General features: G+C 47.9%; 1 protein-coding gene across 16 annotated transcripts in view; it reads right to left on the reverse strand.

Moving 5' to 3' along the window:
- Tai (basic helix-loop-helix family member taiman) overlaps nucleotides 1–14,970 on the reverse strand; it is a 592,092-nt gene extending 577,122 nt beyond the window's left edge. For 5 of the 16 annotated variants that reach the window (XM_077704525.1, XM_077704534.1, XM_077704529.1 and 2 more), the window contains exon 1: nucleotides 14,370–14,968. The gene's annotated coding sequence lies outside the window, so the exon portion shown is untranslated. Of the gene's footprint in view, nucleotides 1–14,369 lie in introns of all 16 variants that reach the window. The other 11 variants (XM_077704541.1, XM_077704533.1, XM_077704531.1 and 8 more) reach the window with 6 other exon arrangements.
- Between the last annotated feature and the right edge of the window lie 12,479 nt (nucleotides 14,971–27,449).

Below are 27,449 nucleotides of genomic sequence, written 5' to 3' on the forward strand. Positions count from 1 at the left end.
TCGTTAGGCCTTTTATAAAATAAAATTATGGTTGATTTATGCGGCGGAGGTACACTTGGGCTCGAGACGCGACGTATACGTGAAGGGCTACGAATTCATGTGGACCACGGGGAATATTAAGGCGTACGTGCGCCGAAACGTCAGCACACAAGCGCTTTCGTTTTTCGCCTCTATCAGAAAAGCACCCTCCGCGGCAGACATCGAACCCGCGTCATTGGGCTTATAGTAGGCCAACGCCTTAGCAAGTGAGCCACAGCGGCGAGTCGGAAATTTTACAGCCCATCGCCTATGTATTTCTGCTAACACGCCGATTCTCTGCGACTCCATTGGATGCTAGCGTTAACACCATGGCCGGCATGAAACACAAAACAACGTTTTATTCTTCACATGCTCATCGGCCTTCCTTCCATTTGTTGTGAGCAACCAATCGAAATACGCTCTAAAATATTCTGTTTTGTTTTTTCAAAATTTGCAGAAAGCGTCCAACGGCAACGAAAACAGCAAAGAATATCCACGCAGCGATATAAAACGAGGTGCCCCAGTTTTCGGGCGCTATCACCGGATCGCGTGCTTGGAATTTTCCCGCCGTGGAAGCAGCGTAAACGCACACCGACAGCAGTCTCCTTCGCCCGTCTCTTCACACTCGCTTCCGGCTTAGAAAACGCCGTAAGAGCAAGCCTCCTTGGATAAGACGCAGTGCCGCGACCACAGCATGGTGAGCACATTTTCGTGTTGACTGATTTTCTATCGTAAAATATGACCAGGAGACAATTTCAGGGAGCCGTGTGTGTGTGCGTGTGTGTGTGTGTGCGCGTGTGCGTGTGCGTGTGTGTGTTGTTGTTGGTAAACTTTATTGACACACACATGTGTGTGTGTGTTGTTGGTAAACTTTATTGACACACACACACACACACACACACACACACACACACACACACACACACACACACACACACACACACACACACACACACACACACACACACACACACACACACACACACACACACACACACACACACACACACACACACACACACACACACACACACACACACACACACACACACACACACACACACACACACACACACACACACACACACACACACACACACACACACACACACACACACACACACACACACACACACACACACACACACACACACACACACACACACACACACACACACACACACACACACACACACACACACACACACACACACACACACACACACACACACACACACACACACACACACACACACACACACACACACACACACACACACACACACACACACACACACACACACACACACACACACACACACACACACACACACACACACACACACACACACACACACACACACACACACACACACACACACACACACACACACACACACACACACACACACACACACACACACACACACACACACACACACACACACACACACACACACACACACACACACACACACACACACACACACACACACACACACACACACACACACACACACACACACACACACACACACACACACACACACACACACACACACACACACACACACACACACACACACACACACACACACACACACACACACACACACACACACACACACACACACACACACACACACACACAAAGACCCCCAAAGTCCGGGGTTCTGAAAGGGAAAGTAATTATCTATACAGACGGGAGGACCTGACGAATGTGAGCCACCAGAGCGAGCCAGTCTTGGAGAGAAGAGGGAGGAGGTGAAAGGGGTTTAAGATTAGTTGAGAGAGATGGTTGCGAAGCAGAACAGTCCCAAAGAACATGCGGCGTGTTGGGAAAGCCAGAACATTTAGAGCACCGTGCAGGGCTGCGATGGCCTTCTAATCGATGTAGTATGTGTGGGGTTGGAAGGCTGTCCGTTTGCGCTTGCCGGATAAGACAAGCATCTGCCCTGGGTAAGAGGTGAGATGGAGACAGCAGAGTCTTCCTATTGCTGACTAACTCGTGCACAGTCTGGCGTCGATGTAGACGGGCTTGCCGCGCCTGCGTGGGTGGGTGGAAAGGGGTTGGCCAGGGAGTCTCCGAGTCTCCCGGTTGGGACGGAGCACGGGAGAGCTGATGCGCCAGCTCGTTGCCCGGGGCGCCTGCGTGACCAGGAACCAAGTCCAGCACGTAGCTAGTACCAATGTGTTTGGCCAGATGAGAGTGAAGTGCACGCGTCATATTGATAGGAAGCTACTGCTCCTGAAACAAGCGGAGAGCATCCTTACTGTCGCTGGGAATCACGTGGTTTCCGGGAGTGTCTAAGGATAAGATGGCCTCAGTGATTGCTTGAGTGTGCGTGTGTGTGTGTGTGTGCGTTGTTTTTGTGTACCGAGGATGTCGACGATGACGTCGACACAGCGGACATTCATTATTCCCGCGTTTGCTTGTTTTTATAGTTGTAAAACAAGGGGAATGACCGATCTAGAAAAAGAAACGCGTCGCCTGCACCCCCCCCCCCCGTTCTTGTGTCTCGTGGAAGAAAGACGAACAAAAGAGGCAATAGAAGTAACGCGGTCAAATTGTTTTGTTTATTCCCGTAATAAGGCAGCCCTTGTCGCCTGCACCCCCCCCCCCCGTTCTTGTGTCTCGTGGAAGAAAGACGAACAAAAGAGGCAATAGAAGTAACGCGGTCAAATTGTTTTGTTTATTCCCGTAATAAGGCAGCCCTTACTCCCGCGGAAAAGCCGGTTCGCGTAAACGTATCGTCTGCCACCGTCGTCGTCTGCTACGCGCACAACTGCTGGCGTCGTCTGCCGTCTTTTCGTCCGCAGGTTCTTATCCTGTGGCGGCGATAGAAGAGGACTCCAAGCTGCACGCGCGCTTGGCGCGCTGCCACGGGCAGCCCCCGTGGATCGCCTCTGACGACGACGACGTCGAGGAGGAGAAAAATTAAACGCTTTGCTGCGCAGCTGACCGGGCCGGGGCAGTTTTTCATCGTCGTGGCCGGGGTGCGTGCGCGCGCGCGACTCGCGTGAAAGCAACCCGCTCTGGCTGCGGCAAAAACAACACGCCGCGTCGGAATTCCCGAGGTTTTACGTTTACGCGTTGGCGCTGGTGGACTCTTTGTACCACGCGGGTAGGGGAAGCCTGCGGTGGGAATTGTCTCCGCTCGCCCCGGGGAAAACTGAGCCAAATTGAAAGGTCAGTTGTTGAGCGTACTCACGCAAAAAAACAAAAACAAAAAAAAACCCAAACACACACAAAAGAAAACGAACATCATAGCGTCCTAGATCGAAACGAACAATGCTACGATCAAACACTGCTACAAAGTTGGCTGGTGTTGCAGTCTGGGAACTGCTGACATCAGCTTTTGTGAGCGTGTGTCTGCGTGATAGAGCATGCGTGTGGTCATCGTCGACGGAAGTGGGGCAGAAAAGCCAGAAATAAGTATCTGTGTTTATATAGAGCCAAAAGGAGGCATAGGGAAAGGTTAGGTTTTTTTTTACTATGGTTAGTGAATCGGAAGGCGTGGGTTCGGTCCCCACTCTGGACGCGCGTTTTTCTTTCTTTGTTACGCAAATTTGCCCAACTGCTCTATCCCTCTTGGCGTTGTAGACTGCCGGCATTTCTTCCTGTGTATGTATGTATGCGCGCGCGCGCGCACGCACGCACGCACGCACGCACGCACGCACGCACGCACGCACGCACACACACACACACACACACACACACACACACACACACACACACACACACACACACACACACACACACACACACACACACACACACACATTCATGACGACCTTCCCCTTCTGTGTCCATTGAACGAAGAGCGTCTTATTCAGAATTCCGATTCGCAATTCTGGGCTGCAAATGTAGCATAAGAAGGTTACCCGCTGGTCCACTACGTCTGACAAATCACGGGCTCTTGAGTCATGTCACCGGCAAACGATGGGAGCTTGTAATTTGCGCTGCGCCCGAGAAATGGAGACCTCCTGCTCAGCGTGATGAACCCTACCATCGTCATGGGAAATAAAAAAAAAAAACACTAATAATCAAATAAGCCTTCCTAATCTCCAATGACGATTGTACGGACCATCATAGTGGTGGGGACCATAACTAAACGTTTCTAATCCAATCCAGTCCTTCCTTCAGTCACGTCGGCGCTCGCTGAACATCTTTTTCATAACGCGCCCATTTGCTCGGCCAGTATACACACATATCCGCTTGTGCAATCAGTCCTTTCGACAAGCGTATGTTCGTATTTCTCCCGCACGCCTGCGCCGCAGGTCGGGCAAACAAAAGACACTGCGCGTCCGCTTGCATAGTGCACTAACCTTTGCTTGCGCTCGGCGTGCGCTGCTAACATCCGCCGATTATTTTATTGCGTTCATACCCCGACAGCATCAAACGCGCCTTTCTCTATTCTTTTGTCGCCCGCATTTTGTGTTCTGAGCGTCGATTCACGTTATCGCAGCTGTCACAACGCACGATGCCTCCTGACGCGCCTACGTGGTGTGCTCGGGACATCCTTCATTCTTTTTTAGAGGTTTCACGACCCGTAGCAATAAATGGTCACATCTGCGCGCTACTCTGGGTGACGACTCCCTGTTACTGACTTTCCCCGCGAGCTGATTGATTGATTGATTGATTGTAGGGTTTAATGCGCCGACGCAACGCCGGTGATGAGGCGCGCCGTAGTGGAGGGCTCCGGATTAATTTTAACCACCTGGGGATCTTTATCGTGCGTCGAAATCTCGTACCCGCGGGCATTTTTGCTTTCCGCCTCCATCAGAAAAACGGCCGCCGCGGCCGGGAATCGAACCCGCGACCTCGTGCTCAGCAGTCCTCGCGAGCTCCGAGCGACGTCGCACGCCAGCGTTGGGTGGCAGACGACGGCGGCAAACGAGGATTGCGCCCAAGGTCAGTGCGCTGAGTCACAGCAGAACGAGGAACGAAGCCGGCCAAATACTGTTCGGTATACTTTGGCTGTTAGGCTTATGTTTTCCTTACTTTTTGTTTACGTGAGGAGGGTCGAGTCTGTGGCCGATTTAAAGGGGCCATGAAGACAAAATACAAGTTCTGTTCATTAAGAAGACTGCTTACTGCAAACTTCTAACGAGTAATCTAGCTATTACGAGAAAGCAGTTGCAGCAGTGCAGACTGCTGAGCAACTATCCGGCAACATATCTATGGCGTCACAGAATCTTGTTCGCGAGATTTGTGACCGCCGACATAAGCCACCGCCAAGAGAGAGAGAGAGAGAGAGAGAGAGAGAGAGAGAGAGAGAGAGAGAGAGAATAAAAGCGACGGGAAAGGCCGACAGGTTATCCGGGCTTAGGTAAAGCCAGGATTGCTACTCGGCACTCGGGGGACTGGACGAATGTAGCGGGGCCTGTAGTTTTTTTTTTTTTTTTTTTTTTGATCGTATCACTTGAATGCTAACAGACCGATGACCATGTTTTGAGTGTTTTCCTCTGCTGCGTCATTGCCGCCGTCTGTAGCGAAAAATTTGAAAGGTTTCAACATTTCTTACGGTTCTTTTCGGTTAAAAAATCGTTTTACGTGGTTGGAGTAGAGCTTAATGAATTGCTAAAGTCTAATTCTTTCAAACTGAAAAAGGTTGTATTTTGTTTTAATGGCGTCTTTAATTCGAGCAAACGTTGATTGTTTCGAAGCGAAAAAAAAATGAGGGGAAGAAAATCTGGAACGAAGGAACCAATCCGTGCTCCTGAAGGCTTACCGCCTCAGAGAGATGTAGAGAGAGAGAGAGAGAGAGAGAGAGAGAGAGAGAGAGAGAGAGAAAGCTCTTTATTAGAGGAAAGCAGAGAGGTCTGCCGGCATGTTAACGCCGACATGCTACTCTGCGGGGAACGGGAGGAGGGGAAAAAAGTTGCAATAGGAAGAAAGGTGGAAGAGAGAGAAGAAAGGAGAAAATAAAAGAAGTGAAAAAAAAGGAGGAAGCGTGTGCGTTGGGGTCCGTCAGTGCGACACGTGAAAAGTCTATGGGCGGTTGTACAGTGCAAGAATGGTCTGGTCCTATATCAGATCAGCGACGCCGATGTCATTGAGATATTCAAATAATGCGGTTAGCACTTTACGCTGAGAGGAGGGAGATGGCCACGGTCCCAGAAGTGCTTTTAAAGTCAAGGAACTGTGGTTGAGGCACTCGATCTTCTGTGCGAGGTTGTTTCTTGCTTGATAGTATGTAGGACACTCCACTAAAATGTGCTCGACGGTTTCTGGTGAACCGCAGTTGTCACAATAGGGGTTCGAGGTTAGGCCAAGGCGATAGCGGTAGGTATGTGTTAGCGCCACGTTGAGACGTAAGCGATGGAGCAAAATCTCTAGCCGACGTGGAAGTCGCTCCGGTAACCTCAGTGCCAAAGTTGGGTCGACATGATGCAGGAATGGGTGCTGGTTTTCCGGGAGAGACCAGATCGGTGCTTCTTTCCCTGAAAACAAGCTCCTTTGCTAGCCTAGAGGCATCGTGCTTCGTGAAGAAAATGTTCCTCACGTTCCGCAGTTGCAATCCTCTCTTGGCAGCCTCATCTGCTTTTTCATTGCCTATGATGCCGCAGTGGGCAGGGATCCACTGCAGTATCACGCGGTGTCCGGCGACACAAACTAGATGATTTAGGTAAGAGACATCGCGGGATATATGTTCGTGAATGCTGAAGCAGCTGGCACGTCGAAGAGTTTGCAGTGCTGCCTTCGAATCCGTAAAGATTACCCACTGTGCTGGCTGCTGGCGGAGAATGTAGCGAAGTGCTTGTTTGATGGCACGAAACTCAGCAGATGTAGATGATGTTGGGCGCTCAAGATGGTATGAGAGTGCTTGGCCGGTGGATGTAATGAAGAGCCCAGAAGAACTGCAGTCAGGCGTAGATGATCCATCAGTAAAAATGTGGGTCATACGAGAGTATTGGTCACTTATATGGGCAAGTGTTAGTTGAAGGAGGCATATCTGAGGCATAACTTTTTTTGATGTGAGTCCAGGTATGTTTAATTTTATCCATAGGGGATGTATACTCGAAACAGGCGACGCCCCCGTCATATGGGGAAAGCTCAGGCTGTGGGACAACTTGTCACATTGGGGCAATTTCACGATTTCAATAAATACGCAGGCAGCTATTTTGTGCGCGCGCTACAAAGATGATTTAGAGAAACCGTTACGAGTAATGCAAATCCAAAGGACGAGTACAGTTGCAATACAAAACCACCGGCATAACCAATGGTGCGGACGTCGCGTTCTTCTGTTTTAACAGCGCAGCCGAGCCTTTTCGTCCGTCTGCTGAAGGTATTGCGTCACGCAGGGGTAGGAGCACTTTCCGAGACCCACCACTGGAGGGCGCAGTGATCTCACAGGGCGAGTTTTAAGTGCAGAGCACTTTAGGCGCTCGCCTTGTCCTATAGCTCGCTCGCTGGAACCAAGCATATCGCCACGGCGTTACGGTGTAGCCGGCCATGGTCCCTTCGCCGCGGCGTAACCCAGAGGCTTCGAAAGCCAAGCGGCTATGCCAGGATATACGTAGCGTGAGCTAAGGTTCAGCTGGTTATTCTTAGCTTTCCAAATTGTCCAGGATTAGCTGATTATCATGCTTACTGCTCCTTATCAGCCAATGCAAATCCAATCCAATCCAAAACCAATCCAATGCAATCCAATCCAATCCTCGCGCTTGCGCAGCACGGGTCTTCAGGAGCTACGCGAAACTGGCCAACTTCGGCCAGTGTAGCCAATCCAATGAAATCCAATCGAAGTAACGGTGTTGTTCGCGGCGTACCCCAGAGGCTTCTCAAGCCAAGCGGTGTATATAGTCATAAACGTTCGAAACTCGTAAAACGCTGGGGCTTGTCATACATCTTCCCGTTGTTTGGCGCAAAGAAAACCATAGGTACATTTGAGGAAAAATATACGTCACTAACCGGCAGCGCCCCGCGTTCCTTTAGTTAAGGACGCTCGTTGGGTTGATATATATATATATATATATATATATATATATATATATATATATATATATATATATATATATATATATATATAGCAGAAAAATATTTCTTGGACACCGGCAAGTCGTAGCAGAAAAAGAAAGACACACGTCGAAAAAAGAAAAGGTTTAACGTTTCGGCCGAGGGTCTGGCCTTCGTCAGAATATTTTGACGAAGGCCGGTCCCTCGGCCGAAACGTTAAACCTTTTTTTTTTCGATGTGTGTCTTTCTTTTTCTGCTATATATATATATATATATATATATATATATATATATATATATATATATATAGTGTCTTTTGAATATACGCGGCAGGATGAGATCCTGCGAACAGTATTATCCGGAAGCGTATACATGATGAAGCAATATACCATGTAATGCAAAGCATACATTACAAAGCACGGAACACCATTCCACCTAAGTGGAACACCGTTGCATGGGATGATGAATTTCTTTTGCGCGGTGTTCCGCACCATGACTGGCGAAAAACTGCATTTACCGATAAAGTGAAACCAACGCCGCCTGTATTAACATTGCCTGACGCGTCGCGCGCTTTTCAATGGGAAGGGTAGGGACGCTTAGTTCAGGCACTGATCCGCTATGTGGCGCGTGCCGGCGGACATTTCGCCTTACGTCACTGCTCGCGAGTCGCGAACGCTGCACCCACTTCTACGACGTGTGTCTGTCAGCTTGCCTGTTGGGCTTCAAGGGCCGTTTCGCTTACATCTTGGCCGTGACGGGGCGCTAGTTCTGTGGCGCACTGGGGATCTCGTTCAACGTGTCGCTCGCTTCATACTTGCTGCATTTTTCCAAAGATAAAGACGGAGGCGGACTGAAATAGTGTAAGAACATACTGATTGTCGGGTAGACATATAGCTAACAGAAAACGATATTTTCGGATGGGGCAGCCATTATTTTACTGATATTTTTCTTTCTGGAGTATTTAGAGAAGAAAAAAATGCGTGCACGTTTTTTGTTCAGGCGCTTACTTCTACGATTACTTTCCAATAATATCACGTGCTTGTAAACTTCAGAAAATTATAGGAAACAAAAGGATAAGCAGCTGCGATCCCGCCACGCTGTCCGGGCGCTTCTACAGTATAGTCCTCAATTTTAGAAGTGCGTACCGATGCAGAGTGCGAACAGGGGGGTCAAAACAATACCTAAATGCGGAGGGGATAGAGGGGGGATGCCCCACTCAGAAAATTTCAGGGCCTGTGATCCGAGTAGATAAGCGCGCAAAGCCGGCATCAGCCTGTGGCAGCGCAAGGGATTTTGCTTCGTGACAAAGGAAGTTTTATCAGTGACAGACCAAGACAGACAGGCATGGTGAAAAACAAGAAGGCGTAGGAGTGCCGCCTCGGGAACGCTAAACAAACTTTCCACTATTTTGCATAGTTTCCGAGAAGCGGCGCTGGCTGGCGGACACGAAAGCACGCTGGAAGGCTACGGAGCGGGGAAGGGTAGGAGAGAGCAACAGGAGAGTGGCTGTTTGGCCATTTTTCGCTCACGCGTTAGGCACTGTTTATACAGGCGGCGTTGGTGAAACGATCACAGAATATTTTTGTACGTTTCCTTGGAATTTCGCACGGTTAGTTTTACCGCAGTTCCTTAAAACTCGTTGTAACGCACCAGTACTTTGATTTGATTGAAGGTAGGGTTTAACGCGCCGAGGCAACGTTGGCGATGAGGCGCGCCGTAGTGGAGGGCTCCGGATTAATTTTGACCACCTGGGGATCTTTAACGTTCGCCGAAATCTCGTACACACGGGCGTTTTTGATTTCCGCCTCCATCTGAAAAGCGGCCGCCGCGGCCAGGAATCGAACCCGCGACCTCGTGCTCAGGCATCAGTATTTGTTGCAGCCAACGTCATAGGATACTCATAAGGAGGGAGTGCGCTAATACCTAATACCAGAGTCCTTCAATAAGGGACTCTGCTAATACCTAACAAGACTACACCTAAGGTGTAGTCTTGTTACCCTTATACTTCATATTAAAATGAGCTTTTAAAGTTCTGCAGCTCTACAGTACGGCCGGCCAGCAATAACTAATGGAAAGCCTCGAAATGTTTTACAGTTTATTTTTACATTCGCCGAATGACATGACTCTACTCGGAATTTTCACATATTAGTTGCCCCCTTCAGGGCCGATTTATAACGACTACATTTGAAATGCAGCAAGCGCTTGCCTTTGATACTATGTTAACAACACAATTCTGAAGACATAGTGAGAGCTCTTGTGTTAAGTTGATGTCTGCAGAATTGCACCTGACGGTTTAGGCCTGCCTGAAACGTCTTAAAACCGTGTCGTAAACATGATATTAAACACCAAGCGAAACTTATACCACGGCAGTAACGTTTCGACAACTTTGCAGAGCACCACAAACAAGAAAACCTTGTTTGCGCGACAGGCAAGAACTTTCGAGCAATTTTATAGTCCCGAAAGTAGCCCGATGTCGCAGAATGACGTCCACATAATTTCTACTCTTGTACATTTCACCAATGCACAAGAATACAACTCTCTGATTCTTATACCAAAATAAACTGAAAAAGGATGTGGTAACTTCGACACAAACAATTACTGGAATTAGCCGAAGCGGATTCGTTCTAATCCCAGAACGCGTCACGTCCGTTCCCCGTGAGGATCATACCACGTACAGCTAAACCACATCTGCGGCCGCAATGAAGAGTAGCATGCAGTTGCATCGCTCAACAAAAGTCAGGAAAATGAACAGGAAACGACGGAATAAAATCCATGTAAAAACAGGATGCGTCGAACGGCCCCCATGTCGTGAATGTTACGAGCGCCGTGACACCGAAACGCGCGCATGCTGGGTGACTTCCTGCACATGTCACAAACCGCTACAGATGTTACTTTGCAATCCCGCTCGTAGAACAACTGTCTTCGTTATTAGGACCACTATTTCCCTATATCTTCATGTTTGTGAAGGGACTGACGGTTCTCTTTTATCGTCGCAATGTAGACTAGTAAAGCTTGTAAGGTCTACGGTAAACGCCGACTGAGAGATGACCGCGACGGGCAACGGCAGCAACGGAACAAAGAGAGAAAGCGAAAATAAGTATTGAAGGATGGAAAAACACTTGCTGTCTGGCGAGGCGAGCGGCATACCACCGAGTCCCGGTGAATATACCGGGTCGATCCTCTCCTGAATGGCCTGCGGCGCTGAAACAATAAAGCACTGCTCCGAGGACTTCCACAAGTAGCCTAGCTCGATAACAGTGACATTGACTCGCGCAAAACCCTCGTCTTCTTGAGCCAGCCATAAGTGCGCTGAATGCTCCGACGGCAATAGAAAGCCGACAAATTGACTGTATTTTCCTGTGCGCGGATTTTTCTCGACGCAAAGTGTAGGGGCTATGGTTTGATCCCTAGTCGTGCTCGGCGCTGCCTCACTGACTTTACGGAATATTGACCTGATACGTTTTGCTTTATGGTTTTTGGTTTTCGGGGCCTGCGAATATGCGGAAACATGCGAACTGAAAAAAAAAAAAAAAAAAGACTGCATCGACACAAGAAAAAGAAACTCCGTTTTGCTGCGAACAGGGTACGCGTCGGTATGACGTCCGAATTGGCAGTGGAGCGTCATATAGGGTTATAGCATCGACGTCACCGTCGATAAGTGGGTAACCGTATCACTGCTTGGTCTACGGGCCAGCCGAACGGCTGGCAGAGCAGCGGCAGTGGATGACGCGAGTGTGCGCCATCCTGACGTAAGGCCTGCAACGACCGCGAACGAGTCGCCTAAACAACAATGAAACCTTATCATATCGGCATATGGCCGCCCAGAAATACTGTGTACAAATCGCAAGCGAATGTCCTTAAGTTTCGGAGTGCATTTATGTTCTCTCACCGCACGCATAAGCCGACTTAGTTGTCCATTGCAATTTTTGCCCGTATTTCTGAAAGACATTTCGTCGTCCTCCCATTTGTACGCACCCCGATTATTCGTAAGACAAGCACAATTACCTGTATTGAAGAGACAAGATAGGGGCGCTTCCATGGCATTTGGATCTCATCGCAAATGAATTAATGAATAGAGCTGTTGTTGTTTGAAGTCTGGATTATTTCAAATGCCGGCCAGGTGGTTTCAAAAGCAGCTTCCATGGACTCGAATTCTAGCTAATGAGAACTTCAATTGAATTCAGCGTCCGATGGGGGAAGTCGTCCCGCTGCTCGCTGAGGGCGTCTCCAGAGTAAATCGAGCACAAGGACGCGCTCTATGTATATGTAGCGTAGCTGCATTGAAACTTTGACAACACGCTACAGTTTCGCACAACTTCCCCTACGACGCGTTTCATGCGGCGTAATGTATACAAGTGATTAACCCTAACTCACATGTTTTCAAACGCTTGTTGAGACGAAAGTTCTTATCACCGTGAAATAAGCATAGGCAGCACGTGTCAGGCGTACGTTGCATCTGTGAATGAACAAAAACGTTTTCTCGAAACAACCGAGATGAGGGTAGTGTTCATACCAAGTATTCATTCGTCATGGTATTCATACCCTGTATCAAGTTCTATGTCTTTCCCCCCTACTGTAATTCCCAAAGTTGGGCGCTGTGAGCGCTCGAATAAATAAATAAATAAATAAATAAATAAATAAATAAATAAATAAATAAATAAATAAATAAATAAATAAATAAAATAGTTACTGCGAAATCATAAGACGCAGCAATCTTCTCTGCGCTGCAAAGATGGCCTCTCGAAAGGTTAACTAAGCCCGATACGGCGTGAAAGCCTACACCTACAAAATAAAAAGTGTGTAATTAAAAGAGAAAGCACCTACAAAATAAAAAGTGTGTAATTAAAGAAAAAGAAAGCCCGCTCGTTCGCCATCATGCGGCCCTCCCGTCGAACAGGGAAGTTCATATTGGAGTTAAAAAGACATTCCGCAGCAGACTCGCAGAGGCACCAGATGTAAAAGACCACCAAATTCAATATAGACGCGATGGGATGCTTAGCTCATCCAACAGACGGTCTCGAAAAGAATAAAGGACGCTGACGATGCGCTGAAATGCGGCGCTTCCTGGCCGGGTAATTACTGGACGCGAATGCCGTTTCTTGCTTGTTCTGCGCACAGGGCCCAACTGAGAGCCCCTTAGCTTTCATGCCTTTCGGTTTCTCATCCATGTCAGTGATTTTTCCGCGTGGTCCTCCCCGATACAATACTCCCCAGCGTGCTTACACGGCCAGAGCATAGGAGTAGGTCAATTGTGATGTCGCAACCCGGCATCTTGAAGACATATTGTGGGGTTAAGTCATCGCGAAAACAGTACGGAGCAAACAACCGGGACTGTCTTTCGTAGCCGAATCGTCCAAAAGGGGAACAAAAACAATAAAAAGGACGCTGTGCCAACATTTCCAAATATAGCCGAAACGGTTCCCTTCCTTTGTTGTCGTGCTCTCTCTTCGTTGTTCGTGGCTTCAGCTTATCAGCCAGTATTGCCTGATTCGCTTGATTTCCCCAGCACAAGTGTCAGGTGGACAATTGCCTTATCTAAACGAAAGCAAGTGAACGCGCTTTTGTTCGCAAAGGGATTTCTTTTTACGGATCTTAGTACAAATGTCGCAGTATTACCCGGGGCCCAGCCGTTTTCGTGGTTCAACTTTGCGTAAAACTCAATGTCCACATGGTTTCGAGTTGCCGGCTCTTCACTGTACCTGTGCAGGTCACGTTCGTTGTCGCTCACATTCGCAAGACCACGCAACAAACAACAAGAACACTAACGTGGTATGTCAATCAATGCCTTGAATTGTGACGTTACAGCTGAGGGGCTTGCCTCGTTGTTTAGCAGGCTCTATTGAGTGTCGCCGATCGTCTGCGCCGTATATTGACCCCGTCCTCTATGTGTGCCGCGCGCATTTATTTACACCGGAGCACTCACGCCTCATCCATCATGTGCTTGGGGGTTCAGTGGAGTCCGACTAGGCGGCTGTCACGGACGAGTCTGTGACAAATTTTTCCAAATTTGTGGGAATGCCCGGGAAGGTGGAGCAAAAGGTAAGCAGAAACACATCTTTGAAACTCGGGCTAGGAGATACAACCGTGCCTGAAGGAAAACCCCGAAACCGAAGCAGTTCTCAGGACAACATCGGTCACAATTGCCACCGTTGTGGCGGGCACCCTTGGCCTGCTTTTTGAGAGTCCGTGCTTTGTTGAACTGTGCTGAAAAGAGGGGGCGACACTAAGAACACGCGGCGTTGCTCCACGACGTAACAATCCGACGAGGATCGCCCGGAACGAAACGTAAAGCTATTAGCCGGCCGACCAAGTTTCCTGGCAGGTCCCGGCAGGTCACAGCATGGATAGCGGGACTGGAGATGTGCGGTATCGCTTTCGTTCAACTCACCAAAGGAACAATGCGGCGGCGGCTATCCCAGAAGGTGGGCGGTCCTACTTGGAAGCCCGATTACGCGGTCAGACGACGTAGATGCCCAGACAGCGGTTAGGGGGTAACGCGGAGACGACTCGAGGAGAAAGGGTTGTAGGCGGCCACCGCTACAATCACACAATCCGTCGTTGTCCGGAGGCGTAATCCAAAGGGCTGGTAGAACTGTAAGCACGGTCACCACAGCCGCCGATCACTCCGCATCCACGCAGGAGGCACACCAACAAACACGCGCACACACCCGGCGAGATATCACACGACGATGCCGCCGCACGGAGCACACAACTGCGGAAAAGCGCACAACAGAAAGAGGAAACGGTGCGGACTGACGGAGCGGACGTCGTCGTCGCAGGAGCGGAAAGGGCGCGCACGCCACCTCCGCCGGGTCTTGGCTCGAAGCGGACGGAAAGAGAATAACACGGCCGGCTCGCCTAGCGCGCACGCTGGCGCAGCGTTCACGACTCCGTGGCCACGGCTGGCACAGGTATGACGGGGAGAGGCGCAACGTGCTGTGCGCGAGGGAGCGAAGCGGGGTACGGCCGCTGTTGGTTGGCTCCTGCTCTCGGGAGGATGATGCCTGGGGAGCAGCTACAGCCGCGCCGCTCTTCGAGCCCCAAAGGAACAGGTGGCCGTTGCGGCGTTGCGGAGGGCATGGGGGGTTGGCCCCAGGAGGGAGGGGAGAGGCACGGAACGGGCAGGCGCTGCGCCGGCGAAAAGAAGAGTTTCTGTGAACGGCCTAGCGCCATCTGCCGACGCGGACGTAAACTGGAGCGACCCCCTCCCTTCGCCCTTCTTGTCCCAGCTGGGCACAAACAAACTGGCGACCTTCTTGCTCGGCCTTGCTCGCGCAGTCCTCCGCCCCGGATCGTCGCCGTCTCCCTCTCCCTCGGTTCTCTCATCAATCCCCTCCCCTTCGCCTTGGAAAAGTATAAACTCCGCGCTGTCGTCATTGTATCTGCACTCCTTGGACGGAGGTGTGAGGGCGTCTCGAGCGGATGCGGCTCCGCGTGCTTTTCACTCCGAGGCGAGGCTTTTCTGTCCCGATCTGAAAGGTGAGTGTGCGGGCGACGACAAAGCCTCAATGTTTGCCCGTCTAATGACACCCTCCACGTCTGTCAACCGGCCACTCATCCTGATGATAACCCGGAGAAAATAGTTGTGAAGGGTTTTTGGCGACAATAAAACGACATTCAAAAAAAGGAAAAGCCAGACCATCTCCACTAACGTGAGACCTGGGGAGGGGCGAAGCATGGAGTGTATATGTGTATTCAAAGATTGTAAGCCTTTATCTTGCCACACGGCGCGCGCTGATTGGGCGCCGGAGAAGCGCCGGTGGGAGGAGCACACACGCTGAGGTGGTGACGCCCTCTCTTGCGCTGAACCGGATTTAAGCAATTAAATGGGACACAGACTGGCCGTAAGTTGCCTTCGTGTCACACGCCACAGCATACTAAGAAGTAGGCTTTACAGGGGAAAACCTGGCGTATTAAACCAATTTTGAGACAGAATTTAACCAAGTTCTGTTATTAATGCAATTAAATCCTTACTATTCCTATATTTTTATTTGATTTCATGTAGTCCCGCATCATAAATTAATTCACAAATTGCATTCCATCGGGCTCCCTTCCTTTCTTGCAGCATGCGTTTCGGATTATTTGTCAGATCGAAGCCAATGTGTACACATTGGCGGTTCTGTTTCCAGTACTCTTCCTGTCACCTCCTGAGTCCCTCAGGGTAGCGTTCTCGGTCCCTTACTTTTCCTAATTTACAGTAATGGCATTGTCTCCATCATACAAGAGCCCGCCCAAATTCGACTTTTCACCGATAACTGCGTTATTTTTTAATCATGTTAACTCTATTAGCGACCAAGAAGCTTTAAACTCCTCACCCATTGACACCCTCTCCTGGAGCCTTGAATGGGGCGTGGTATTACACCCAGAAAGAAACTGTCTCCCTTCGCATCACCAAAAAGCGGTATCCCCACCAATTTTCGTACTCGCCCGCAGGAAATCATTTACCACAAGTACAAGAATATAAACATTATGGCATAACTTTATCGAATAATCTAAGCTGGGATTCGCACGTTACTAACGTTTCTTCATCAGCCTTTCGAAAATTGTGTTTACTTCGGCATAAGCTTCGAGAAGCTCCACCTAATGTAAAATTACTTGCATACAGTACACTAATTAGGCCCACACCGGAGTCATCATCATCATCATCACCAGCCTATCTACGCCCACTGCAGGGCAAAGGCCTCTCCCATTATTCTCCAATTACCTCGGTCCTGTGCCAACTGTGACCAATTTATCCCCGCAAACTTCTTGATCTCATCTGCCCATCTAACTTTCTGCCGCCCCCTGCAACGCTTGCCTTCTCTAGGGATCCACTCTGTTGCCCTTAATGACCAGCGGTTATCTTGCCTTCGCATTACATGCCCTGCCCACGTCCATTTCTTCTTCTTAATTTCTACTAATATGTCTTTAACACCAGTTTGCTCCCTGACCCAATCCGCTCTCTTCTTGTCCCTTAATGTTACACCTGTCATTTTCCGCTCCATTGCCCGCTGAGTCGTTCTCAATTTAAGTTGAACCCTCTTAGTGAGCCTCCATTTGGGACGCCTATATACACATAAAAAGACATGGACTTATAAGAAATTCAAAGAAGAGCTGTTGGGTTTACTTATTCTAAATTTCGTCGCACAGATTCGGTTCCCGAGCTGATGCGTATCAACGGAATTCAAACACTGAGGTCCAGAAGACAGTTTCTCCGCCTTAAATTGTTGTATTTTTTTTATCACGGGAAACTTGCTGTAGACTGCAGTCCCTTTTTGAAACCCCTTGCAACTCGACGCACTCGTCGTCATTCCAATGCTCTGTCCTTAACCACAATGTTTGCTTCTACCAATCTGCACCCAAACATTTTCTTAACTCTCCTGTTTTATTACGAGCAAATGTTTATTTGTGCCCGGCGACTTGTGTTTTATACTTTCTTCGCTTGTTTCTGCTGTTGCTGCTTATATTTTGTATCATTGATATTTTAACCACCTTATGCCCTCCTGGCCTGCAGTATGTTCTTAAATAAATAAATAAATAAATAAATAAATAAATAAATAAATAAATAAATAAATAAATAAATAAATAAATAAATAAATAAATACAAGTTTTAATCATGTGAGTTTATTGTCAACCGGTTTGATACATTATACACTTGTTTTTTGACCATTGTTTGCAACATGATTTACGTGACGACATGAGACGACGACGATAGGTGAGCCCCCGAAAGTGTGTCGCCCCTAAAATCGTAATGGAGGTTAGCGCTTCAAGAAACACGACACACGACAGAAAACGAACAGGACGGGCGCTACTTCAACTGATTTATTTCCAAGCTACATCTTCGCATATATAGCACAAAAAACCCGAGGATGCGCAGCGTGAACCATTCCGTACACACCTCCAAAAACAAGTTTTATTAAGCCCCTAAAATCCGCGCTGTGGTTAACCCCCCACTCTTCATGTGTAATCGGGCACGTGCTATCTCTACCACATAAAACTCCCGGCCCATCTCCACTAAAGTGAAATCTTGGGAGGGGCGAAGCATGCAGTGTACAAGTGTGTTCTCGGCGCCTTGGCGTTTTTGCCAATGGAAATGAAACCGCTGGGGGTAGAGGTATACAGCGTTGCTGTAAAAGTCTCTTGCCTTTGAAGCACGAAGCTTTCTAGCGCGAGGTAGCAACGAGTGTCCCGTGTTTTTTTTTTTTTTATTTAGTACGCGTTACGAAGCCCTCCAGTGCGATGCGTAAACGAGTGTCCCGGTGTCCTTTTAGAACGCGTTACGCTCTAGTGCGAGGCGTAAAGAAATTTCCCGGTGTTTTAGTATCGTGACTACAGGAGAACGACGATTACGACGATGATGACGACAGGCGACGCCAACAGCCTCAGCGCCTAATAAGCTTCTCCTCTAATAAAAGATGCTATAAGATAGCTTTCACTACTACACATATGCATTGTTGGAAATAGATGTCCCCAGGCGCCATATAAGCAGTCTCATACCGATGAAACATGGCCCTAGGTCATTCGATCAACGGGCCAGCTAATAAAGACTGCAGGTATCCCATGAAACGCTACATTCCAGCCTCTATAACGTCTGCTTCACTACTACACATGAAGGCTTTGCTGGAAAGCCTGCATGCTTGCTTTGCGGCGCTATTGAAAAACAACTTACGAAGCAGTGCAGGGAGATATGGGCTGGGCGTCGTTTGAAGTTCGAGAAGCGCAGAGTAAAACGCGCTTTGAGAGGAGGTTGAGAGCAATGGATCAACGTAGGTGGACAGCTAAGGTTTTTAGGTACCTATACTTGAAAATCGTGGACACGCAGTGGTTCAGGAAGACTACAAGGCTAACGATGAATTACGGAAAGAACAGTGGAGAATCAAAAACAGCCAAGGTAACCAAAAAAGAGGCAAGGCAGATAGAAACGAATAAATGGAGAGAAAAACTGGACGCTAAAACGTCGTTAGAGGTGTACAGGGATGAGAAATTGGCATCAGAAAGGAAATTTTCTACGATAATTCCCAGGGCAATGCTTTGCTTTTTGAGGCTGGAGCCGGTTGACTGCGAACTAAGAGATTTGTGGGGAAGTATTCACAATATGATGAGCTATGCGTGGTCTGCGGAAAAGAAACAGAAACTATGCGGCACATAGTGTTAGAATGCGAGGGTATCCATCCAAATCTACATAATGGCAATATTCGGCTTCCAGAAGCCTTAGAATTTAAGGGTTCCACAGAGGAAGTTTACTTCAAGGCTGTCGTGGAATCGAAAAGAAGATTAGAATGCTGTTGGGCGAAAAGCAGAGAGGGGAATATTGCCTAGGACAGTTACCACCTGTAACAGGAAAAAAAAGTATTTTGTGCCTAATAAGCTTTTTGTGCCTGCCCTCAGCAGCGCTGGTATCAAACCAAGAGTGTAAAACATGGGTATATTAGTCCTTTTTGGTAAGGTGACATGTCATCACCCCGCTACAAAAGGGAAGCCAATAGCAACCATCAGTCATCATCATCATCACGGAAAGCTGTTACCGAAGTAATGGTCCGAGATTCCCCACGTATCCATATGCAGCGCTATGACCCAGTCCACAAGAGTTTATCTATAAACACTGCAGCCCACCTCTTTTCACGTGAACCAGCCACATTACAGTCGGCTTCCCTACTGTACACTAACGCATTTATGGGAAGACATTTTCACTTTCCTTTTCAGTGTCAATACTGTATAAGAAGCCTAATATCGATGATTGATTCATTGTAGGGTTTAACGCGCTGACGCAACGCAGGCGATGAGGGGCGCAGTAGTAGAGGGCTCCGGATTAATTCTGACAACCTGGGAATTTTTAACGTGCGCCGAAATCTCGTACAGACGGGCATTTTTTCTTTTCGCCTCCATCAGAAAAGCGGCCGCCGCGGCCGGGAATCGCGCCGTCCCTCCAATATCAAAGTATGAACGCCCCAGCACCTTCTATTAACCATTTCACCCATGGAGTTTTCATTTCAAGCAAGAATTTTTTTTCTGTGTGTTCGCCTTAACTGTTGGACCATATGAGTTTACAAAGGAAAAATTGAGCTTCTAGTGCAAGTAATGAGCGATTTACAGGCATGACGTCTAATTTGTCCATCAAGTAATTATAGTTTTGAATTGTAGCAGAAAATCTTTTTATCATGTTTTCCCAAATTTTAGAAAGCACTGTGCCCACGTAAAAAAAATAAAGCTGCCAGTGCAAGTATTTTTAGATTTACAGCCATGCCGTAAACCGAAGACCTTGGGTGACCCCAAGCTTTTCGGTTCTTGGAGTCACCCCGACGCCAGCCTGGTCTTCACCGGAACGCCTTCTAATTACTAGCGTTTAGCCATAGACGAAAACGATGATTGGTGATACCTATCGCAAGAGGCATCCTTGAAGGACTATTTCCCGGAAAACTAGATTTGATTTTGATTGTGGGGTTTAACGCGCCGACGCAACGCAGGCGATGAGGCGCGCCGTAGTGGAGGGCTCCGGATTAATTTTGACCACCTGGGGATCTTTAGCGTGCGCCGAAATCTCGTGCACACGGGCGTTTTTGCTTTTCGCCTCCATCAGAAAAGCGGATTTCCCGGAAAACTAGCTGTTTTGGATTTGTTCTCGATGGTCTAGGGAAATTTTGGGCAATGTCCTCAATGAACGATACCAGGGCCGGAAATACCCCCAAGGACCTTACGTATCCCTGTCGAGCTGCTTCACTACCTCACAGAAAATCGCTGCTGAAAAGACCCGTTGTCAGAGGCAATAGAAGGTGCTTTGTGTGAAAATATTGTAACGTAGTATTTTCGTTACATACTGCCGCTACTATAGCATGAAGATCGGAAGGAAAAAGTCGAGACGTCGAAGAGGTTTTAAGGTTAACTTGTTTACTTTACAGATGACATTGGTAAAATTTAGCACATACGAACTTGAAACAATTACACTTATTACATAGATGAAAAAGGCAGTCAAAAGATTCAGAGTACTTAACGAAACATGGTTGGCGGGCGAAGGGCTCCCGGCGTCTGGCCCCGACGATCGGCAGCAAGCGGCTCTCCCGGTGTTGCTCGCTCTCTCGCTCCCCAGAGGGGCCGCGTTATATTTGCTTTGGGGGGACGCATTGGGGGAAAAAGCGCATCCTAGCGCGTGCGGACCGGGTGGAAAAAGGCTAAGGCACACCCGCAGCCAATCAGGAAGACGCTTCTTAGCTCCAATCAGACATGTCCCCGCCAAAGTGAAAAGGACCAAAAACACAGACACAAGGTTTCGACTCGAAAACGCGCGCTTGGAGAATTACGGGCGTAGAGCAAGTAGTTAGACAAAACGCACTAAAGTAAACAGGGGAAAGGGAAGGTCGTCTGAAGAACACGGAGCCCGAAGGCGAGCAGCGCACACGCCACAGGGGGAATGGAACGCCGCGGCCGCGGTAATACAAGCCGAGGCGAGGGTTCGCTTCCCCCAACAGCCGTCGTCTCCCGGTCGGCCGACGGGCAGACACACGCGCCGAAGCCGTTTCTCAGAAAAAAGGGCCAGGGCCCAGCCGCGTCCGAAACGCTTTTACACACACACTTGGGAGGAAGAGCCCCGGCGGGCGCACAGAACGCAAAAAACGAACGAACAACATCAAGAGACCTCCGCTTCGCGACAATATGTCTCCCAGGTAGTTTATTAGTAGCATTTTCGTACGCGGCCAGAGTTCGACACCCCAAGCGTCAGACGGACTACCGGGTTTTCTTGTTTAGTCCGCATGAAAATGATTACCCATTTCAAGCGTGAACTTCTGTCAATAAAAAAGTTGAAACGATATATCGGCGAGGGTGGAATATGAAATGAGAAGCGTATATTGGCTCAAACCCGCAGAGAGTACCCGCGTGGTGAGGGATCGCTTACTCGTCTTGTACCGTTTAAAGCTACTCTTAAGCGCAGGGACGAGCTGGTCCGTGTGGGCAGAAGAAATTGCAGTGAATGCAAATGGACCAGTCGCGGCAACAACAGTAAACCACAAATGCAGAAAATGCCAAGAACGCAAGAACATGTATCCCCGACCAGCGTGTGTTAGCACACTACGATTTGTGCCGTCGCCAATCGGAGATAGCGATACGGGATTGGTGGAGTTACTCTTGGCAGCTTCCTGGAACAAACATTAAGATCAAGTACGTGTAATTGTAAAATAAATGTACGCGGGAGCTCTTGCTGATCACATCTTTCTAAAGAAAGAAAATACTAACGCTTTTACTACAAGTTCTGGTAAGATTTGCTTCAGTTTCGATTTGTAACCAATGTTTACCATATTAAAGACTGGTTACCCTCAACCTCAAGGGAACTGGGAAGTGTGTTTTGCTTATCAAAAATGTTGTTTACGGAGAATTGCCGGATGCGAAACCGAGGTAAAAAGTAGAGCGGTACATTATGGGCGAAAATGTACTGCGCAAAAGTAAGCAATCGCTGTTTTTTTTTAATGTACTGGTGGAATGTAGAAAAAAAAGGGTCAATACTCCAATTAGTCTGCCTGTAACATACAGCAGCGACTGTATTTTTTGCAGTTTCAAATAAAATTTACAGTATATTCTGCTTTTTATATAAAGCAGCGACTGATATGCTAGAGGAGAACGACTGTATGTTTGGTTGTTTTAAATCTCACAGCAGGCATGTTAGTAGCGCCACCCGTGCCCGATAGGCTGCGCAAAAGCACCCACAATCCTCTTAGGCACGTCTTACTTTGTCGTAAAGCGGCCACTCTCTAAGTCGATGATCTTCATTATCTTTTCCAACGAAAAAAAAAAAAAAAGTGCGATCTTTTCTGCACAGCCATCGGATGCTGCTTTCGCGAGGAAATGTCAAGTACAACACCGAACAAAGGCTTTAAAGCCAGAAAATGCAAAGGAAAAAAAAAAGTGTGGGCAAATCCACCCTGTGGAGGTGTGGTGATAAGCCAAGCTTTATACACCACCTACAACGGGTGACTACTGCCCGCTTGCGTTAATTAGACATTAAACTGTACCAGTAACATCCTCCATTTCTGGGAGGTGGCCGCCAGTGGGCCGAAGTGATCTCCGCTGTTTCAGCTCCGCTGTTACAGACACGTGACTGGCTCTTGTTCGTGCTTCCGTTTACTGTTTAGGGTTTATTTTATTTTCGTCTCAATAACTTCGGGTGAGTACGGCGAACAAGATAACTTTGATTTTGTTAGTTAATTTGTAGTTTTAGTTATATTCTTAATTTCCTTAAGCAAATTCTTTTTATTTTATTATATTTATTTTACCCTCAGGGCCACATGCATTACAGAGGGGAGTGGTTAGAAGTCAAAAATGCAAATACAAATACAGTGTAATTGTTAATAAGAAATATACATAACGTTGCTCCTAATTATGCAATGTTTGCTACGCATGCGCGAAATAAATTGTTTTTCGGCAATCGTAACAACTTCTTCGGGAGGGTGGTTCCATTCCCGTGATGTGGGCGGCAAAAAAGACTGATAAAACGCCTTCGTGTTGCTTGGATGAAAACCCACTTTGTGACGATGATCGATGCGAGAAGAAAGGTTACAGGTGCCGAGGGATCAGTTCATCGCGAAGAGCAGCGTGGTGATAAAGTTTATGAAACAAAGTTAAGCAAGAAATCTTTCGGCGGGATGATAAGGATGGAAGTCCAATGTTTGACTTCATGGCAGTTATACTTGCACCTCGGTTATAATTATATAGTATAAAATGAATAGTTATTCTGTACCAATTCAAGTGCGTTAATTACCTGCATTTACCCTGCATTTGCATTTAATATGCATTTACGCCATTAATCTCCATTTGCAAATAATTTGCCTTTACCCCATTATAATGATGCATGCATTAACTTCGCTAAGTAGGCATTTTCATGCAAAGCTTGGCGTTTACGCTTTTTTGCTTTTTAGCTAATTTTATGCGTTCGGTTTGTATTTTTGCGTTAAAATGTTGTCTTAATAGCGTAATGTTTGCGGATACGTACACCTTTTCATGTTCTTTTAAATTTTCCTTCAAAATATAATGTATATTGAGACTATTACAGCGACTTAACGTGTTAACTTCGCCAATTTTTGCAATTTTGTGCTGATTCAAAGCATTGCCCAATTTGTGCTCTAGGGTACCCAACAGACGATGCTAACGAATTAAATTTTATATTCGATATTCATCGCTTACCTTCACCTGCACGTTGTAGTCCAAAGTATTAATTTGGGGCTCACAGTTCGCCACGATTGCAGACGGCCCTGTTTCAGTGGGAATTTCTTTGTTGACGCTTAAGATAAGGCTCATGGCGTACCGTTTTTTCTCGCGGTTGGGGCAACCTTTATTATAATTTTGTTACTATTTCGCAGGGCTTTCTATTTATTGTAAACCGCAGAACTGTTCTACACACGGTCCGCTACATGCACACTGCTATGCTAGCCGTGTAGCCGGGACACGCGGACTGCCGTTGCACGGACCAAGCAAACAATGCGGCAGGTTGCCACAGAAGGGGCCCAAAGGTTCATATTTACTAACACATCCATACCAGCGCACTAGGTATGTAGGACCGATTACACTCACTCACACAAACGTTGCAAGCTTATTGTGAAGGCGAGAGACATTTTGTTCTTTTTTAATGCGATCACTACTCCCCAGCATTCTCCGGCGTTCCCCACCACCAGCCTTCTCAGTGGCTGTGGAGGAGCACCTGTTCTCTTCACGTGCCGTCACGCGCACGTACCACCGCTTGGATCTATTATGCGATATGACGACGGCGCCGCACGCACTAGGCTCTCCTTCTTCCGCGCAAGTAACGTGCAGATGTAGAATCGGGGTAACGCACCCGGCCAATCCTTTCCAGAACCCTGTTCGAACGCAGGGGTAGAAACGTACTTTGGCACTAATTCCGACATTTTAACCGACGCGTTTTCATCCAGGTACGAATCCAGGAATCGTCCCTCTGACCTTCAAGCTCAGCCAAGGTCAAGCAAGCGCCTCGTGCGGTTTCGCGGCACCGACGGAAGCGCCACCAAGCGCACTGCGGTCGCCGTAACCAATTCGTGGCGCCTCTGTTCGCGAAGCGAAATACTCCTAAAAGCACTTTTTGAGACCAATTCGGAACGATATGCAATGGAAGCTTCGCTTCCCGTGCGTTCTCACCTATGCGTGCGATTTTTCAATTTTATTTTGTACGTGCTTTTTACGCTTTACAGCTTCGGTCAGTTTCTATACCGGGCAGAAACGACAATGGCGGTTTAGGGCACAATGGAACAACGAATGCTCTCGCAGCCAAAAAATAAAGCCTCCTTTTTAAATCTTTAAGTAAAGGCCGTTCTAATACTAAACGCAGCTCAATGACGTTTAGAGCTTAGATTTGGGAATTCCTGATGCGTAACCAGGAGAGTTTGGAGTTGAAACTTGGACAGTTTTGATTATTCTCTGCGACGATACACAGACGCATAACGGAAAGCTATAAGAAAGGAAAAATACACATCTCTTTCATACCACGATTGAAGCTACTTGTGATATTCAGTTCGTTTGAGCCTATTTGCATTAGACCAAGAGTCTTTTTTTATGAACCACTCGGCCATATATGCCGCCAATTGAAAGCCGCTGAGTCGGATTGAGCTTCAAAGAAACTAATCCAGGAAGCGTCGTAAAAACTGCCGTGGTGTTAGCACATGAAAAAAAAAAAAACAATCAAGTTTTGTCAAGTAGAATAATTGCATATCGGCGTTATATGGGCGTGTTTAGCTTTTATGATGTCAAATGTTTTTTTTTTTCTTCGAAGAACGAAAGCGCCTGGCATTTTAAACCTCGGCTGATTCCTTTGAGGAAGTAATTTTTGTGGAGGCTTTCGTTTAATTACGTGCTTTAAAAATTTGTGTGCTTTCACATTCCACATATATAAGCGCTTTCAGCATATTTAGCACTGGTTCGATTCCATTGAAACGCCACAGAGATTTAACTTGAGCCTCACAGATATTGTTAAAAAAATCGAGATTATATTTTCTAGCGAGGTGCGGTTCTTGAAACCATTTTGTATGAACCATCCTTTGTGCAGTTACGCGGCAGCCACAAATTCTCAAGAATAAGAAAAGAAAAAGAACGCGAGAGTTGTCATTGTTGCGTAATGTACAGTGAGAGAACACGGGAGCGCGTGGCCGCCGGTACTATCAGAGAAGCCTATCTTGGGCTGGGCGAATCATCGGACACGCGCTGTGCGTGTTGAGCCAGAATTTCTTTTCAGCACGCGCATCACGTCATCGGAGCGTCTGCTCGTTTTCTGCTATGTTGCGCGTCATCTGCTGATGTTGTCGCGCTTTGAACCTCGAATCCCCGATCCTTGTATGAACATGCCTATTCAAAATCACAAAGGTGCTTTCTCGCCGTAAATTGAATCGAGGTTTTAGTGCCCGAGATCTCTTCAAGCTCTCAATTTATTCCTGATAAACATTGTGCGCACGTGTTCCTACGGTTTCAGTGGCAATCACAAAAAGAAATATTTCTTTTGCGGATTGCAGTTTCCAGTTATTTATGCAGAGGCCGATTGAGCCACCGCTATAGGAAAGATGAAGTTAGCAAACAATGCTCAGACGCTCCCATGACGCAATGCGCGCGCTAGAAGCATATCCTGGAAGCATAGCGACACGCACAGCGCATGCGTGCGGCTTCGCGCATCCTACGGTATGGTGCTCTGATAGTACCGGCGGCCATACACTTCCGTGTTCGGCCCATAAGGTTTGTTAATACGAATACTAGAGAAGAAACTGCACCTGGGAATCCATGTTGTCATGGGGTTTATGGGAAGACCCTTGCTTCTGGCATGGCTATTGGATTCTTCAGCGGTTTTTAAATGCAGAGCATTTCTTAGCCTCGCCTGTTCCTGCGTCGGACGGCGTCCACAGCTCCGCGTCCGCAGCAGGTGCGCCTCTCCTCCTTCCCTCCTCTCTCTCAACAGCAGCTGGCGCGCGCATGCGTCGTAGTCAGCCCGTTCGCTCCGTCGCGGTCTCGGCGTAACAGGTGCGTGATAGCAGCGCGGTGGGGCGTAGAAGGGCGCGCTCTGCTTCCGCATGCGCGCTCTCCCCCCCGTACTGCTCTCCCTCTACTGCGCGCGCTGCAAATATAAAGCGGCTAGCGGTCGCTTGTGCTTCAGTCACTGCTTTGCTCCTTCCTTCCTTGGTTGACGCTCGCCCCCACGTTTACTCGTGTCTGCTACTCCAGCATCACGGAAGAAGCGATGGAAGCAACACTGCCTTCAACCAGTACTGAGGACCCAATGCTCTGCATTTACTCGTGTTCCCCTCGCGGGAAGGCGCGGGAATTTTTTGGATTTGCTTTCTTTACGATGCATTAGCACGTCTACAAGCTACGAAGTAGCCGAAATCCTCCATGTTCTGTGGTAGCCGTGAGCCGTAATAACTTCATGTTCGGTGAAAGAGCAGGCAATGCGTGATCGTACCTAACGTTGGTCATGCGGGAGTCCAAGGAGCGTATGACTGAACGGGTAAGAAGT

The sequence above is a fragment of the Haemaphysalis longicornis genome, unplaced genomic scaffold (assembly GCF_048455015.1).
Source record: "Haemaphysalis longicornis isolate Haplotype H1 unplaced genomic scaffold, Haemaphysalis longicornis Haplotype H1 scaffold_3, whole genome shotgun sequence".
NCBI classification, from domain to species: domain Eukaryota; kingdom Metazoa; phylum Arthropoda; class Arachnida; order Ixodida; family Ixodidae; genus Haemaphysalis; species Haemaphysalis longicornis.